The sequence below is a fragment of the Eubalaena glacialis genome, unplaced genomic scaffold (assembly GCF_028564815.1).
Source record: "Eubalaena glacialis isolate mEubGla1 unplaced genomic scaffold, mEubGla1.1.hap2.+ XY scaffold_56, whole genome shotgun sequence".
NCBI lineage: Eukaryota > Metazoa > Chordata > Mammalia > Artiodactyla > Balaenidae > Eubalaena > Eubalaena glacialis.
In genome coordinates, this window is record NW_026871455.1 from 2,311,662 (window position 1) to 2,330,262 (window position 18,601).

Consider the following 18,601-nt stretch of genomic DNA (forward strand, 5'->3'; position numbering starts at 1 on the left):
CCGTCCCTCTGGAGACCAGTTGACGCCCCTCCATTCTGTTCTTGCAATGAAAATGAGTGCTTCGTCTCTTCTTCCTGCACAACTTCCGCCCTTTCTACTACCAGCCCTGGGGAGAAATTGGTAACCCCAAACACCCCCCCCCAAATTGCCACAGTGCTCACATGAATAGTTGGAGGAAGTAGCTGAAGGAGCAGACGGAATGAGATTTCCCTAGAGCCGGAAAAGTGCGGCCAGATGTGTCACTTGCGGGTAACGACCCCAGCTGCCACCCTCCCTTTGGCCTTCCAGGTGTAGGGGGTCTGCCGGATCCTTGCTAAGTCTATTTTTCCCCCTTCCCGGCCCTTCCCTATCATCACCCCTTCACCTTGAATCATGTTCAAGAAATTTGATTAAAAAGAAAATGTGTTCAGCTACATCCAGTGGAAACAGTGCTATTAAGGGTACTAAGAACAAGTAGAACCTTTCCCAGGCATTGAACCACGGCTTCATCCAGTCATGCCTAAGAAGGAACCAGTTAAAAGAGTGGGATGCCATGAACAGATGGAAATCTTTACAATGACTGGAGAGTTACTCTATTTAGAAAAAGAGAAGAGTCGTTTTATCCAATCCCAAGGTCATTCCACACGAGAAGATATAAAAAAGACCCTTTTTCCACACCAGCAGGTGGATAAAGGAGCCATCAAATTTGTACTCAGAGGAGTTGATATCACGTGTCTAGGCTTAGCTTCTCCAGTAGCTAAGCTTTGCTCCGCTGCAGCAGATAGGATTGTTGCAATTGAGGCAGAAGGAAAACAGCTCGCTCTGGGTGCTGCAGTCGTGAAGATGTCTGCAGATGATGCTGAGAAAGTCAACACAGGAACTGGCATTGAAACATGTATTATTGAAAAGATTGGCTGTGGCACGTAAAAGCATTTAAATAAGCCTCAGAAGGAATGCACTTGGGCTCCACATGGATGCGGTGCAATATCTGTGTTTGTGTGTGTGTGTGACAGCCTGACGACAACACCCCTGTGATTATGTTGAATAAATTCAACACATGCAGAAAAGAGAACCCAACAAAAAAACAAGTGTTGCCGCCTTGCTTGGAAACAGTGCAGACGAGCTGCCCCTGTGTCCTCTCCTGGCCATCAGGCTATAACTCTCCCGAAAGAGCTTCAGGACCCAGCCAGTGTGCTGGTGGGTCTGCGAGAAGACAGATGGGACTGAATTCTCAGTGTGTCAGCTGAGGTGCCCCCATGTGAGCGTCTGGACACGAACGAGCAGGGAAGAGTCAGGTGTAGGGGCGCTGAACTGGCTGGGGGGCTTCTCTCCCAGCATCCCGGCTGAGTCAGAGCCCCTCTCAGCCCTTCAAAGGGGAGAAGAGAGACGAGGAGACGCCTCAGCCACTACACATGGACAGGCAGCTCCCAGCTCCTGCGGACTTCCAAAGCTTCATGCTATGAACTGTCTTGTAATAACTTTGTTTTTGTCATTAATGTGCTAGATATTTTTTGTAGGATTAATCTGAAAACCGGTTATTACCACCGATGTCAGTATTGGAATTAGCTGCGCTAGAGACAGCCTACAGTTTAACCTAAAGTTTACAACGAAGTTTTCGCCTCAAAGTTTTAAGGAAATCAAGACGAGACGAGAATAAGACAAGACACCACAGAAACTGCTTGGTGAATGGGCTTTATATTCACTTTAAAGAAAATTATCTTTGAAAACTTAGAAACGTTTAATTATGCATATTGTTATTAGCATGAAGGTGAGAGATCAAAATGAATTATGAACCTGGATATGCTTATAGCAGTATTATGTGGTTCTGTGGTAAGCTTTCTACAGTGTTCTCAAATAGCAGTGGAAAACCCCAAAACAGGAAATGGTGACACCTCAAAGTCATGCTGTTAAATGACAAAAGCAAGCTTCGAGGCAATACAGAGTATTTAAGACAAGTAAAAATGAAACTATATTATCTGTGAGTAAATAAAAATATATTTGAAAATGTTTTTTTTTTAAGTTGGAAGAATATATACAAATGAACCATGGATACCTTGATACGGGTGAACAAGAAATTGTACTTTTACTCTGAATTATCCAGTTTTGTGTGTGTGTGTGTACTTGGAACTCAGGATGAACTTGAACAAGAGTGTACACTGTTTGTATTTAAAAACACGCGCACACATGCACAACTTTACATGTGATTACATAGAAATGTCTTGTCATACAGCCTAGAGTCAAGTCAAATAGTAAGTTACATGGAAGAGAATGGGTCTTTATTTAAGGATTAAAGACAGAACACACTCGAAGCACAAATAATGAAACCCTCGCTGCACAGTAGTCACTAGAACATTCCTTGAGCACTCGCTGGGTTTAAGCCAGGCTGGAAATCAGTTATTTGTCTAAAACAAGTGAGAATTTATGCCAGGTTCCTAGAACACACATGTTTAATTAACTTGGCTGCCAGTATCTCTCCGGGGAAGAAAATGTACATTTTATTCTGAAAACCCGTTTGGGCCTGTTCTATCATGGATTGGTCCATTAAAAACAAAACTCCCAGATCAATATTTAAAAATACCAATTTTGCGTACCTGAAATCTTCCTCCTTCTTAGAGCTTTTTCTTTTTCTGTCATCTGTTCAACACAGTGTAAAGTAAATACAGTCGATCTGCAGCAAGAGCCGCTACTCAGGGGGCTCTGGGCTTTGGTCATCACTAGAGTTGAAATGGCAAAGAGCATGTTTGATGCAGAACTCTAAAGGCATTTTGCTACTGGATAATCTGGATCTACAGAAAGCACATGATAGCCTGATACTGCTTCCTACATCTGCCACAATTTAAAATAATTTTCTAATGTTTTATTTTCTGTAACCTGAGATTGGGGATGTTGGGGAAAGAGTATAAATATAACTATTTACATAACTCATTATTAATAGAGTATAATTGGAAAGTATAATTAGACTTGAGTCTAATTCACCTTCATATCCTAGTTCCTGTGGCTCTCAGTAGACAAGGCTCAGGTTACATTCCCGTCTCATTTCTACAGACTGGACAGTAGGTGGCACCCTCAGCCAGTTTAAAAAACAGTTCACTGGTTTGGTTTGTTGTTGTTTTTTAACCAGTTTACCACACTTGGGCAGGAACCTAATCTGTTTGGTGCATAAGTGCATTAAGTCCTGGCCATTGTCACGGGATAGTAATTTTAGAAGAGCACAAAGCCATTTAAATAGATGTGTATGAAGTATTTACAAATAACCACAGGAAGAGACTTTCCCTCTCTGTAGATCGAGATTATCCAATAATGAAATGCGTTTAGGGTTTTGTGGCTGAAATACTCTTTGCCACTTTAATTTCCGGTAATGATAAAAGTCTGCCTGTGACCAGCCTTAAACTAGTTTTTCCTTTGACCATGGCCAGACACAGAGACTTTATATAGTTAGGTTTTCTTGTCTGGGAGAAAAAAAAAATTGACTTAGCTGCTCTCAAGTGGAAAACAAAGTATTAGACCTTAAAATGTTCCAGTAGAGTGCAGGTCAAACATTCCTGATTCTAGAGACTTCATAGAATGTTTTTAAACCTTTTCAGCCACCAGTCGCTCTTGATTCTGAAAGCTTACTTTACTACGTACTGTTCACAATGGAAATGTGTTGAAATCACTGCAGCTATGTTCTGCTCCAATGCACAAGGACCTCTACAGACTAGGAACAGTGATAAAATATTCTGAAGGGGTAAATCCAGGGCATTTAATTTTATTTGAACAAAAACCTGTGCACAAACACATTTTATACATGACTTCAGGGAGACCACAGGCTCCCTGGGTTCCCTAAGCCCCTCAGATTAAGAGCTCCTGACCTGGGGGTGAAAGAAAACAAAGGCACCCCTACCACCCTCCCCATTCAGACCTCTCGTCCCATGTCAGCCATACCCATGGGAAGGCAGGTGGACACTCAGCACACGTACTGTCCCAGCTGCACAGCGGTCAGACATGTTATACGAAGCAGATCCTCCGCACTGCACCTCTGCTTCCTACATCCTGCTGGCCCAGAAGGAGATTTAGAAAAAACACAGAGGAGAACATCAACTCAGCAGAGCAGGCTCGAAGCACAAGGGAGTGGAGAAACAGGAAGCACAAATCGGCACAGGGAATGACTGACTTCTGACGGTTTTGTTGACAACAGATGTGGGTGAAGCCATCCTGCTCCCTGCCGATGGCATCTCTGTATCTGCAGGCACTTTCTCTTTGCCTCGCAATGAAATGCAACTGCTTGTCAGAAGGCCGATCTCTTCTGTCATCCATAGATCCTCTTCTCCCGGTTGTCACCCCTGTAACCCAGGACTGTATGCTGATTGTTTCGTTGGTTGTTAACACTTCTATAAACGGAGATCTAACTGCCAAGAGTTCAACATCCCAGTGCTCTGTGAGGTCCCTCCACAAATTCAGTCCCCAGAGTCATCTCTGAAGTAGCTAAAAATGCCACAAACTCAGGATTGAAGATATTATTGTGGGAACATGAAATAAATTTAGAACCTTAGAAAGTCTAATTGTAAAGGTATTTGTTTTCCTTTAAAGTCTGATAAGAAAATGACCCTCTTGCTTATCTTGTCTAAAGAATAAAGATGGACAGGTACTTACTGAAGAAAAGCTACAAAATTTGAGACTGAAAATGGAATTAAAAGCGAATGGTCTCATGAAGAATAACTACTCTGGGTTTGAGAAGTTAAGAGGAAAAAGAAATTGATTCAAGAAAAGATCTTATTCTTAGAGCTGAGACCATATGCCATTTAGTCAAATTTCTTTTTCTGAAGGCCAGATCGCCTTGCACAGGCTTGTACAGACACAAGGCTGCAACTATCTTTTTTGTTGATCTACAGAGGGGTCCACAGCCACCACTCCAGACCACCGCGTTGTGCAGCACTCGAGATGCTCAGGACTCTGTCCTACGTATCCCTGGGGAGTGACTCCCAAAGGGTCCATCCACTGGGCCTAGTTCTACATGTTTTTAAACACACTTTAAACCTCTGAAGAGAGCTCTCCTCTCTCCCACATGAAATATCCCTTCCCGTGTCACATCTCTTCACTGTCAACATGGTTGCTGGTGTTACAATCAGTCTTAAGATATGGTCTCCTGACTAATATTTCTTATTATAATAAAGTCAATGGTTTTATACAATATCTTACTGGCATTATTAATATGTCAGATGCAGAGAAAGAATTCAAGTATTAATGCAAATAATTGTCCTCCAGCCATATGAATTACCTAAGTATTGTCTCAACTGATAATGAATGTACAGAGCCTTTTCATAGGGAAAAATGGGACAAAAGGTAAGAAAATTAGATCATGCTTAACCCATAAAATTAGCAGTGGTAGATGTTCTTTGAAAAGAAGAACACAAAGGATTATGAATCAGAAAACTGCTTCCAAAGTGAAAGAAAATGAACAAAAGCAAGCAGAAAATTCTCATGAGTAGGCATTTTAGAGAAGTTGGATAATCTTTCTGGTAAAACAAATTTGACTTTCATCAGTTGGTAGAAATTGTGCTATAACTTTTAATCTTTAGAGGTTTAAAAAAATTTAATGTCCACATTTCTGAGAAGTTGATAATACGTGTACAAGGTTCAAGACCCTAAAAATATTAAATACTTTATATTGTATTCTGTCCCCTGCCCTTGCCTAGGACCCCCTGTCTTCAAAGTCAGCCACTGTGGTTGATTTCCCAAGTATCATTCCAGAGTGTCTTTTTATGTGAATACAAGCAAATGTGAAGAGCTATTTTTCCTTCACTCCACATTTTCATACATAAATAGTGTATAATGTTTCATTATATCTTCCTTATATTCAGTTGACAATATTTGGGGAAAAAAGTTTCTATCAGGACTTGTTTCCTACAAAGCAGTCAACTGAGTCGATGATGTAGTATAATGCATGTTGCCAGTCAACATTGGGATAAACACTAATATTCAACCATCTTTTGACATTACAAACAATGCTGCAATGCATAACTTTGGCCTATGTTATTCTACTGCTAAAATATATATAGGATAGTTTCTAAAGGATTTGTAGCCTCAAGTATTTGTAACTGAAATAGCATTTGATAAGATGTTACCAGTAAGATAGCAGGTACTGAGTTTTTCTGAGGAACCTAGAAATGGTCATTTCTCTTTATTTTATTATAAATTCAACTTCTCCTCTACCAGATTTCTCCTCAATCTGTGTTTAAAAACATTTTCCAACCTCTTCTACCCTTGTGACTTCTCTATAATCTGTTCTTCTTCTTAGCAGTGTCATTCATTTTCATGCCCACGACAGCCTGACATGGTCCCTAACTGCTGTCTGCCCGTCTCTCTTTGTCCATCATTGCTCAACCCACTCCACTGTAGATAGAGTCAACATGGCCAGACATCTTGTTGAGTATGAAAAAATGGATCAAGGATGATTGTGACTCACTGAGCCTGGATGAGAGGAGACATCCAGAGGGAAGTTTAAAGTAGCTGGGGAAGGAGAAGAGGATTTAGGTTTCATCCATGGTCATCATTCAGGGGAAGATGCTACTGAGCCTTTACATAGGAACAGGAGATGACAGAATTGGAGGCAAGTACTTGCAATGGCCCAGAAATTACAGCTGAACTGAGAGGCAGGGACTCCAACGGGAAGAGCAAGGGAGAGAACACAGTGAGTTGGGAGGTCCAGGGGGCGATAATTTGTGGGTCAGGGCATCCAAAAGGAGGGAGCTACCAGGAGAGAAAACTCCACAACTTCCTGATGATGCCTCTGGGTCTCTGTCGAGTACCAATCTGAGCACACACAGGTGGAATTTCACAAGTCTGAGCAGGAACAATTTCTGTGGAAAGAACAATTACTGGAGAACTGTACATTGAATAATTTCCAAAGTTCATGTATGGCTGAGAATCCTCACCAGCCAGAGTGAAGAAACCTCCTTGAATACATGGAGCATTCAATTAAGACACAAGAAATTGTGCATATTAGAAGTGGAACTGATCACAAGCCCTAGAATAAAGGATACCCTAGGACTGTACTAAAGGATACTCTAGAACTGTACTAACAAACCTTAAAGATAAGACTTGAAAGAGTCTAAGTGATATGCAAGTAATCGTTTCCTACCAGAAAAAAAATTTTTAAATTAACACTTTAAAAAACATAGGAAAAAACCGCACTTCTATAACCCAGGAAACTCCAAGAGATTTAGGGACCTTGTGTGAGACCCCAGGTCAGATAGATATATATTTTTATATATACATTAGAATATTCAAGAAATTGACTACTTTCTGGAAAAATATGAATTCTCAAGACCAATATTTAAAACAACTAAAGCAAAAGAAAAATAATCAAGGAAGGATATAAAATAAAAATTTTCAACAATTACATCTGAAAATCACGTATGGGCTATGCAAGTAAAAAAAAAAAAAAAAAAACAGCTGACTACAAAATTAACAAATAGTTTCAGAGAATCAAGAATAGAGGAAATCTGTGTTTTATGAAAATAATTTAACCCTGATATCAGACATAAATGATACGAAACAAAACCACACACCAATTGTACCTGTTGGTGGGATTGGACATTGATACAGCCACTATGGAGAACAATATGGCCGTTCCTTAAAAATCTAAAAATAGAACTACCATATGACCCAGCAATCCCACTACTGGGCATATACCCTGAGAAAACCATAATTCAAAACGACACATGCACCCCAATGTTCATCGCAGCACTATTTACAATAGCCAGGGCATGGATGCAACCTAAGTCTCCATCAACAGATGAATGGATAAAAAATATGTAGTACATATATAAATGGACTATTACTAAGCCAGTGAAAGGAATGAAATTGGGTCATTTGTAGAGACGTGGATGTACCTAGAGACTGTCATACAGAATGAAGTAAGTCAGAAAGAGAAAAACAAATATCGTATATTAACGCATATATGTGGAATCTAGAAAAATGGTACAGATGAACCTATTTCCAAAGCAGAAGTAGAGACACAGACATAGAGCACAGATGTATGGACACCAAGGGGGGAAAAGGGAGGTGGGATGTATTGGGAGATTGGGATTGACATACATACAGTACTGTGTATTAAATAGATAACTAATGAGAACCTGCTGTATAGTACAGGGAAGTCTACTCAATGCTCTTTGGGACCTAAATGGAAAGGAAATCCAAACAAGAGGGGATATATGCATACATATAGCTGATTCACTTCGCAGTACAGCAGAAACTAACACAACATTGTAAAGCAACTATACCCCAATTTTAAAAATCCTATTTTATTAAAATACTAATTAATAATATATGAATTGTTGAATGCTAACGGACGATTTCAGATTATGAGATTTCTCAATAGTTAATGAAAAGACGCTGAAAATCCTTAAAAATATAACAGTTCAAAGGACAAGAATCATAAAAAAAATGCACAAAGCAACTGACTTTCTACTTTTAAGATATAGAAAGTATATGTATAAATCTCACCCATAAAAAAGCAACTAAAATTTAAAATAAATATATTTTAAAGGAATATAGAGAATGAATAAGTAGAAAAAAATCAAATTTACAAAATACCATTTAAAAAGACCAAAAAAAAAAAAGAGAGAAAATGTCATGATTCTGTACAACACCAAATATTATAGAGATATCTACCTTTCTCGATTTTAATTCTCATAAACTTCCAATCAAAATCCTAGTGTGTTGTTAAGAAAGAGATTAAGATTTAGCTGAAAGTCAAGCTAGAAAATTTTTTGAAAACAATGAGTGAAACGTGCCTTACTAATTATATATATAAAGCTAAATTAAGAGTGTGGTTCCAATACAGAAAAAGATAAACTAATGTCGACTTAAAAAAAAATGCACAACGTGAGAGCTGCAAGTTAAGTTTTATTTGGGGCAAAATGAGGCCTATAGCCCAGGAGACAGCATTTCAGAGAGCTCTGAGAAACTGCTCCAAAGACGCAGGGGGAAGGTCCGTATATATGTGATTTCGGTGAAGGGGGAGTACATGCAATCGAGCACATATATGTTTTGCAGAATGTTTCTGTTAGTCTCGTGAAGGTTACTGCTAGTCTCGAGGAGCAGACCTCACCATGAAAGATCTTAGTGTTTTTCTAGATATGAGGGGATACAAGAATTGGGTTCCTAAAATCTTCTCCTGAAAGTATCTAACTCTCTGAAGAGCTTTCCTGCCAGTTTCCCCAGAGCACAGACGGCCTCATTTCTGCTCTCCACCCTGAACTCTTTTCAGGGGGTGTTGAAGGTCAGTGGCTGAAGCAGCTGCACCAGCACATGATTTAATCCTTGTCGAGGTAGATGACAAGTGCCAATTTGTAGCTGAGACTAGCATTACCCTAAATGTAGATTCTAGGATGAGAGCCTATATGATAAATGTATTACAATCAATAGAAGCCATTATGGACCATACAATAAGTGGTGATGAAAAACTGGGCAGTTAGTTTTCTTTAAAAAGTATTTACATCTTCACTCAAAACCATACATAAAAATAAATTTGATATAAATTTAAACACGGTTTTATTTAAATATATATATATATGAGATTTCTAGATGGGAAAATCTGATACATAGAAAGGATAGAAGAAAAATTACATAAAAATGGGAAACTTCAAGAGGTTAATATTTATATAAGTTAATATTTTTAACATTAAAACATTAACACAAATTGATTTAAACACAAAGAATAAAACAGATGTGAAACACACACACGAATGATGTGCACAGAAAATTCCTTTGATTAAACAAAAATACAAACATAAAACATTGATCTCACAAGTGAAAAATAATACAATCCTTTCTACCTTTAGGAAAACTCTCAAAACATGGTACAATTAAATCAAAATGGTGAACTGCCACATACATAAATTGGTACATTTCTAGAAAGCAGTTTTTAAAGATGTGTTAATAAACCTCTTGTAACTCCATCTTTAGAATTTTACTACTAACAGGGGGGAAAATGATATGGGGACGTGTTTTTCCATAGAAAAGGTATTCAAATACTTTACTTTTAAGATGGAAAAATTGTGAGGAGCCCTAAATCTACAATCTAAATAGCAAGGAAATGGTTAAACTATATTGCACATGTTCCTGACATAACATTATTCAGGCATTATCATAATGTCTATGAAGATATTAAATACAGGTCAATAAATGCATCATAGCAGCTACTATTTACATTACATGTTACATACGTTGAACCCTTAACTTTGGGAATCTAATTTAAATCCTTAGAGCAGACCTGGAAGGTGGGTTGTGTCATCTGCAAATCAGATGCCCAAACCCGCATTCTTTCAATGCATTGCTCCCAAAATTATATATTACATTACATTATATATACATGGAGAGAGAGAGAAATCAACAATATTTACATGTGAGTTTATTAGGAGTGTAAATATATAAAAATGTTACTAGCTCTTTCTTTGCGATAGAGATGTGCATGATTCTTATTTTCTTGGTACTTTATAAAGTTTGACAACACATTACTCACATAATCAGGGTAAAAACCCATTTAAAAACGATGAAGCATCCAAAATATAGATGAAAATTTCTGGGATATTATTTTTAATTAGGTAAAAATTTATTGATATTTCTTGGAGTGCATTTATTTTAGAGTTGTTTAATCAAAGTAAGTTGAAGATGTTGTTAAGACAGTGTGGGGCTCCAGAACAAGAAATGTTCAAACACTGGCTTTAACCATCTCAGATAGTCAAGGTCATTACTTTTTAAAATCTAAAGTTAGAGAGCAGGGACTATAGTGCCTCTGGAACTACTAACCCTCCTTTATGGATTTTCATATTTCAAAATGTTGTTCTCCACACCTATTGAAGCTCATACTACCTTAGCATTATATTATAATATTCTATATTTAACCATACAAAAGCCTACAGTTTTTTTGATTGCATAATCTGAGAACTGAATTCATTAAGAGAAAATGACTCAACGGAACATGGAAGCCAAGGTAGGCTTTACACCTTAGTACTCCTTTTTTCCATAATGTGTTATATTAATTATTTACAAATAATTGTTAAAGACCCTTTGCTTCAATTACTCCAACTGCAGTTCGTGATCCTTAGGGATCTCCAGATTTAAGGCCATATATGCTCTTTCATAGCCATCTTGTAGAAAGATATTAATACATTGTCAGAGTTGCAATAAGGTATTGCTCTAACGTACCTGACATACAGGGAACAATTTGAACATATTCTGAATCTCACTTGTGTTCACATGTAATTTTGTCCAGAGAAACAGTTGGTGAATGGATGCACAGCTGCACCCAGAGGAACCTAGCCAGGTGGAAAAACACAAAACACACACTTGCACACACCTCAAACAGCTACCCCACTCACATCAGATGTTACAGCTTTTTATGGGATTTCAAATCATCCTTCTCTCACTGCTTCACATTCATCCACAAGCTGCAACCCTTCTGCCACCCAGATTAACCAGCAAACTGCAGGCCCTTTTCAAGATAAAGTGCCATATTTGTTGTGGGTAAATATTTAACAATTTAGCACATATAATTACACTACTATTTTTAATAGGGTTTGTCTTAGTTTGGGCTGCTGTTACGAATATACCATAGACTGGGTGGTTTTGACAACAAACATTTATTTCTCACAGTTCTGGAGGCTGGGGAGTCCAAGATCAAGGTGGCAACACTTGTCTGGTGAGAGCTGTTTCCTGGAGAGGTATTCTCTGGGTGAAGAGCAGAGAAAGCAAGCTCTTGGTTGTCTTTTTATATGGGCACTAATCCCATTGATGAGCGCTCCACCCTCCTGACTTAATTACTTCCTGAAGTAACATCACATAACTTCCAAATAACATCACATTGGGAATTGGTCTTCAAAATATTAATTTTCAGTGGACAGAAACATTCAGTCCCTAGCAGGGTCTTATTTTTTAATGTACCAATGACAGTTTTTGAGTATTGGGCCCTAAACCCATTTCCCTACAAGCCCTGTGGTTTTGGTTTTTTTGTTCCTGCTTTTCATTTTAAAATAGATTTTTTTTCAGTTTTATTGTGGTAAAATCATGAAACCTTCATACTGTTTTCCATAGTGGCTGCACCAATTTACATTCCCACCTACAAGTGCACAAGGATTTCCTTTTCTCCACATCTTAACTAACACTCATTCTTTTGTGCTTTTGAGGGCAGCCAGCCTAATGGGTGTGAGGTGATATCTCACTGTGCCTTTGATTTTTATTTCCCTGATGATTACTGATGTTGAACATCTTTTCATGTATTGTTGCCCATTTGCATGTCTTCTTTGGAAAAATATCTATCCAGTTCTTCTGCTCATTTTTTAACTAAATTTTTTTTTCTTTTTGTTATTATTGTTTTGCTATTGACTTGTGTAGGTTTTTATACAGTCGGCATATTAACCCCTTATTAGATATTTGCAAATACTTTCTCCCATTACATAGTGTGCCTTTTCACTTTGTTGATGGTTTCCTTTACAGTGTAGAAACCTTTTAATTTTATGTACTCCCACCTGTTTCTTTTGGCTTTTGCTGTCTTTGTTTCTGGTGTCAAATCCAAAAAAAAAAAAAAATTGCCAAGACCGGTGTGAAGGAGCCAGTCCCCTATACTTTCTTGTAGGAGTTTTATGGTTCCAGATCTTACATTTTTCTTCACTTCACTTTCAGTTGATTTTTAAGAGGGGTATAAAATACAGATCCAGTTTTATACATTTACATGTGGCTGCCAGTTTTTCAAGCAAAATTTATTGAAGAGACTATCCTTTCTCCATTGAGTATTCTTGGCCCTGTTGTCAGACATTAGTTGACTGTACACGCAGGGGTTTATTTTAGATTTCTCCATTCTGTTCCATTGGTCTTTGTGTCCATGTTGATGCAAGTATTATACTGTTTTCTTGACTATAGCTTTGCATTGTAATTTGAAAGCAAGAAGTGTGATTCCTCCAACTTTGTTCTTCTTTCTTGGGATTGCTTTAGCTATTCAGAGTCTTCTGTGGTTCCACAGAAATCTTAAGATTGTTTTTTCTATTTTCGTGAGTAATACCATTGGAAATTTGATACATTACATTAATTATTTTAATTACATTAAATCTGTATGCAGATTGCCTTGGGGAGAAGGGAAATGTTGCCAACATTAATTCTGCCAATCTATGAACATGGAATATCTTTCCATTTATTTTGTAAACACATGTACCTAAATCTTTGCCAGCATTTCTGATTCTTTTCTTTTCTTTTCTTTTTTTTAAACATCTTTATTGGAGTATAATTGCTTTACAATGGTGTGTTAGTTTCTGCTTTATAACAAAATGAATCAGTTATACATATACATATGTTCCCATATCTCTTCCCTCTTGCATCTCCCTCCCTCCCAACCTCCCTATCCCACCCCTCTAGGTGGTCACAAAGCACCGAGCTGATCTCCCTGTGCTATGCAGTTGCTTCCCACTAGCTATCTATTTTACATTTGGTAGTGTATATATGTCTATGCCACTCTCTCTTTATATGTATTCTCAGAAGTAGAATTACTAGCTCAAATACCGTAAGTATTTTACAATTTTAAACGCATATTACCAAATGATGCTCCAGAAAAAAATGGTACCATATATATTTTTCCAATCCAACATCTAAGAGTGCTGGTTTCACTGCATCCTCACCACCTTTACCTTTGCATTTTTTACTGACACCTTGCTAGTCAGATATACAAAAATAAATAAATAAATAAATAAAGTTACTTTCACATCTGGATGAAGTGCTTATGGAGATTCTGACTAATGGGAAATTCTAAGGAGGATAATTTTAAGTGTTTAGATATGATTTTAGTTAATTGTAGCTGTTTCTTCCCTACAAAATTATTTTGGGGTTTGAATACAGGAGCGTGCTTTTCTATATTTTCTTCCTGGGGATTGAAGCCTCTGCCTGTCACCCTGTTGCTCCGACTTTGTACTTTACTATTGTTCTCCCACTACCCTGCCCTGTCGCCTCCCCTAGCCAGAGACACTGTTAGTAACGGAGTTCCACCAGCAATTTGCCAGCGAGTGTAATGAAAAGCACCCACAGGCTGATGATTTTCATCTGGGTCCTGAAATATGAATTAATGTGATTTGTCTGGAAAAACTCTCATAAAACATGAACTCTGTTAGGGTGTGGGTGGGTGATGAGAGAAAACAGTGAAAACTGTGTGTGGGGGGCAGAGACATCCATTTGGCTCCCAACAGCCTGGCCCACTTCTCTCCTAGAGCAACTGAACACTCGATATTTAACGGAGCGCAGGGCTGCCCGAGACTACAGACGTTCCCGGCCTCCTGTGCAGCTGGGTTACTTGTGTGACTAAGCTCTCCCTCCAAGATGGAAGGAAAGAAATTTGTGCAACTTGTAGGATATTTCCTACATGGGAGAGGCAGGCCTTACTTTCTCCTTCTCCCTCTCTCCTATTTCACAAATGTAAACACTGAAACTGTAGCTCCATCCTGCTCCATGTCCACCCCGGAGGAGGCCAACTCCCCTAGGATGACAGAGCATCAGGGATGACAGAGAAGCTTCCTGAAGTAGGCTTGCGAGAGCAGCCCCGGACTGCCTGCATCCAGAACAGAATGTGAGAGAGATGTAAACTTCTGTTTGGCATAATTACGTGGGGGGCGGGGGGATGGGGCGGTGTGTTGCAGCAACTGAACTCTAACCAACACAGGAATCCTGGAAGGGGGTCCTCTCTGCACTTCCCATGGGTCAGGCTGCTCCAAGGACCACAGCTGTGTGATACTTTCAGCTCTCCCTTTCATGGGTGGTGGGGGTCAGCCAAGCTCAGCAACAATGCAATATCCTCTCCAGGTGCTTTTCCGGAAATCTACTGGGTGAAGATGGATGCTCCGAACACAAGGAATCTGGAGCTAATATTTTCCGGGGATACGGTCTTGTTCTTTCCCCCAGAGCGTGCACCCTGGCGCTCTCCTAAACACATAGCTTGTTTTGAAACGTGCTGTGCTGTTTCCCTGCTGATACGTGCAGATTCTAAATAAATAACTCAGGGCACAGTCCATCTTACGTCTGTTGTAACTTGAATGTTGCTGGAAAGATGAGTTTAGAACTAAGTCCTGTGCTAAACCAATACATTTAAGAGCTTAATTTGGAAAACCAAAAAATTCCAATTGCGTTATCCATCAACAAAGCAGGACTCAACTCAAGCCTTGGCCTGAGCTCCCCATACAAGTGCAGGTGTATGGGACTTCCCAGGTCTCTGGTCTTGTCCATGTAACTTCTCATATACTCTCCAGCCTTACAGACCCCAAAATTTTATGTTGAAAAGACAACCTAATATATAATAAAATATTAAAGTGATTGAGAACATTATAAAATGTTTCATAGTTCATTTGTTCTTTATTTGTTCATGCTTAATTATCTACAGAGTGTCTTTTCTTTCGGGACTGGTTTAAAATATAGTTTATTAATAGGGAATATGAGGTAAAGTAAGGCTAACGGATCACTAGACGACTGTCACTGAAAAGATGGTTGGTTACTTGCAGCTCCCAAGAGGAGGCGACAGGCCACACATTGGTCAGCAGGCAGAGGGAGAGAGGGGAATTTGGGACAAGTGCTTTTTCTGTGATTCCCCAGGAACGAACAGTGAGGAGGGTGAGCAGATTCAGGACTGACTAGCCTGTAGGATGTCAGGGGCTGTCCCTGGTGTCTGGGTGATGAGGGAAGGGAGACAGTGGCCCTGAGTGTGAGAGCCACAGAGGAAGTGGATGGTGAGAACTCTGGATGGATTGGTTTGCATTTGAAAAGCAGGCCTTGGATTAGTCTGAATTCAGGGAGGCAGGAGAGGAGGGACCCAGAGGCTGAGGCAAGGGGACCCAGGCCTGGCAAAAGATTGTCTAGAACAAGGCGAGCCCGGCCTGTGCAAGTGAGGAGATGTTAAAGCGTCAGGTTTACAGAACCTAGGAACTTGGTCCACATGAGGGCGCAGCTTAAACGTCACCTCCTCAGAGACACGTCCCCTGCCTGTGCATCTGCAGTGACAGCCACTCCCACCCACGTGTCCCAACCATCACCCACCTCATTCCTGCGCAGCACCCAGGGCCGGCTCTGTCAGCACCCAGTGTGGCTGCCCCACCCGGAGGAACTGTCTTCACGGGGTCCAGAACTGCGAGCTCCTCTGCCACCTCCGTCCCCTCTCTCTGCCACCCCAGCCCCTCCCCCGCCCTGCTCTCCTGTTTCCCCTGAGGCCTGCCCTTCCCTGCACAGCGCCGACCCTTCTACACGCTGTTTGGCTTACACGCTGTCACCTTCCGCAGCGTCAGCTCCTTGGGAGCAGCAGGGGTGTTTCTTTCAAAATTGTTCTTGTTTTTGTATGTTTTATTCTCTGCGCTGCCTACAGCCCAGGTCAGTGTGGAGCCCGAGGTAGAGACTCCATAAACACTGAATGAGCAGCTCCTATCACAGCCTGGAACGTGCCTTTTTGTGATTTCCTTGTTGGGTGAGTCTCTGTCTCCTCGGGACTGGGAATCCCTTCCCCCAGCACAGGCCTGGCACACAGCAGATGCTGGATCAGCATTTTGAGTAATGAATATGCCACTCACTGTGCTTAACACAAGGACCCAACAATGATGAACCTTGTTGCTGCCCTCAGGGGACAGTTAAAATCAAGACAACAGCCCCAAAGGAGTGGATTAGTAAGAACCATGTCATCAAACTGCGACTTAAATGCACTTTTGGCTCCTCCAGAAACGGAATCTTAATCCAGTGGATCAGGAATCCTCTGATCAGCACTAGCTAAGTCATCTGCCTGGGAGACCCCTGCCATCCCCTAATGCAAAGAAACCTTGCAAAACCCCACAGGATTCTTTGCCCAGTACAGCTTCCTTGTTTCAGCTCCCTTCTGCCTATAAGCGTCTTTCATTTTGTGCAACTCCTCAGAGCTCTTTCTATCTCCTAAATTGGATGCTGCGTGATTCATAAATCTTCAAATAAAGCCAGTGATTGTAAAATTTTACTCAGTCGAATTTTATTTTCCTTTTTTCTTTTAATGAAGCTTATAGTTTATTCTAAGGTTATATTTTGCTTTAAGAGATTGTCCTAGAAACAGTCGGGTTTATTACTGCTATGTAAGAAACTATTACAAAACTTTGTGGTTTGACGTATAATTTATTATTATTTCTGCTAGTTCTGTGGGCTGTCTGTGCTTAATTGCGTGCTTCTTGCTTAGAGCTCCTGGTGCTGCTGCAGTTGGAGGGCAGCTGGGGCACCGTCACCGAGAGGCTCCAGCAGGCCACTCACAGGGCTGGCTGGGGGTCACCTGTGCTGTGGGCCAGAGTGTGCACGTGACCTCCGCACGTGGCTTGGTTTCCTCGCAGCAGAGCCTGTGTTTCCAGGGACCACTGTGTATCAGCAGCAGTCTGAGTAAAGAAAGGGGCAGTGACCTGATCTCTTATAAGGCCGTTTCGGGACTGACCCAAAGTCTCCTCTACAATTCTCTACGGGTCAAAGCAGTCACAGGCCAGGCCTGATGTGGAGTTTGGAGAAACAGACCACTTGTCTCCTCGGGGTGGGGTGCCTTGTTTTGTATAAGGAAGGAAGGAATTGAAGGTGGCTGCCTTTTCAGATAAACCACCACGAAGATTCTATGATGAATGCTACAACTGGGCAACAGATGCCAGGGTCCAATACAGTCTACTTGAGCTCTCGGAGTCCAGCAGGTGAAGCACATGAAAAAAAACAATTCCAGAACATTCCATGAAGGAGGAAGTGTTGTGGGACTTGTCCTCACTATAAACACTGAGAAACTGGGCAAAACATTTAAAACAATTTTTACGGTCATTGGACAATAGGAAGCAGAGGAGAATGGGGCTGGTAGGGACCATCCAGGGACAATATTGCTGCTTCCTTGGCGTTGTGTTCCTAAGGACCTTGCAAGTCTATGCAGGATCTGAGCTTTGTCTAATACACAAGAGCAACCCTGTGATGTTCAGAGTGAGGGGACGGGTGGGTAGGAGTTAGCACAATCAGGGCTCAGCTTTGCAGGGTTCATAATCTGAGACCACAGAAAGATAGGCGGCTCCCAGTGGTCCCAGAAGACGCCCACAGTAGGGGTCTCTATCCACACACGAGGACCATGGACTCGTCACATGAGGTTTGGGTCCCTGGATGAGCCCCAGCCCCGAACACCTAGTGTGCACTCATTTGCTGAATGAAGATGCAGAAACTCTCTTGGAGATGGAGGATGTGAGGAATGGGTGCGGCTTGGATAGACTGAGGGTGGAGGAAAGAGTTTTTTAAGTTCTAGAGATGGGAATGAGGTCTTTCCGGGCTACAAATGCTGCTACTTCCGCCCAGCCTCCATCAAGTGGAAGGTAGTTGTCAGAGGTGTCCTGAACATGGAGTTCCTTACATCAGTGGGAGGAGAGATTGATTGGGAGGATGTGAAATGCCCCTGAGACACTTGGACCTGACACCCACCCATGTGACCTCAGCTCTGGGAAGTAGCAGCATAGCATATTTACGGTTGTCCCCAAATCAGGAAAGCAGCTGCTTTCCCTGGGTCTAATTTTGCATGTTTATAATAACAGTGAGAAATTTCCAGAAGAGCAAGATACAAAGACCTTCAGGATATTGTCCTTCTGACCCCTTCTTT

The 18,601-nt window shown here is 40.7% G+C and overlaps 1 pseudogene; it reads left to right on the plus strand.

Annotated features, from left to right (window-relative positions):
- The first annotated feature begins 372 nt into the window (after positions 1–372).
- Positions 373–920, plus strand: LOC133083680 (malignant T-cell-amplified sequence 1-like; annotated as a pseudogene).
- The last annotated feature ends 17,681 nt before the right edge of the window (positions 921–18,601 follow it).